Here is a 470-nt window from a genome sequence, read left to right on the forward strand (position 1 = left end):
CCAGAAGGATACCCTGACCAGGTATAGGGGCAGATGACGAAACACCTTAATAATACCCAGGATTGTCAATACATAGCAGTCTATAGACTTATATAAAGAAATGTCGCTCTATTACTGACTTTAGGGCCTAAGTTCAAATACGGCTGTGGCAGATTGTTGGCTGAACTGAGAGCCTCAGTGAAAGATTTTCCTCTTGCCAGGTATAATATGCGCTGGGAAAAAAATTATTTTTGAGTTGGTATGATTACAGAAATATATTTGAAGTCTATATTTAACAAAAAAATTGTATGTATTAAACAGAACTAAAATATAATGAATATATACTTATAAAAAAAAATGAAAGAATTATAAAACAATCATTTTATTAGAAGAAGGTCTCGAGGCCGTCTTCTTTTCAGACGCCTAGGAGGATTATTAGGTAATGAAGGAGAAGCCAGGTTAGAAACAAGTGGATTTGGGTGGTTGAGAAG

The sequence above is a fragment of the Halyomorpha halys genome, unplaced genomic scaffold (genome assembly GCF_000696795.3).
Source record: "Halyomorpha halys isolate HHAL.00 unplaced genomic scaffold, Hhal_1.1 Scaffold274.1, whole genome shotgun sequence".
Lineage (NCBI taxonomy): Eukaryota > Metazoa > Arthropoda > Insecta > Hemiptera > Pentatomidae > Halyomorpha > Halyomorpha halys.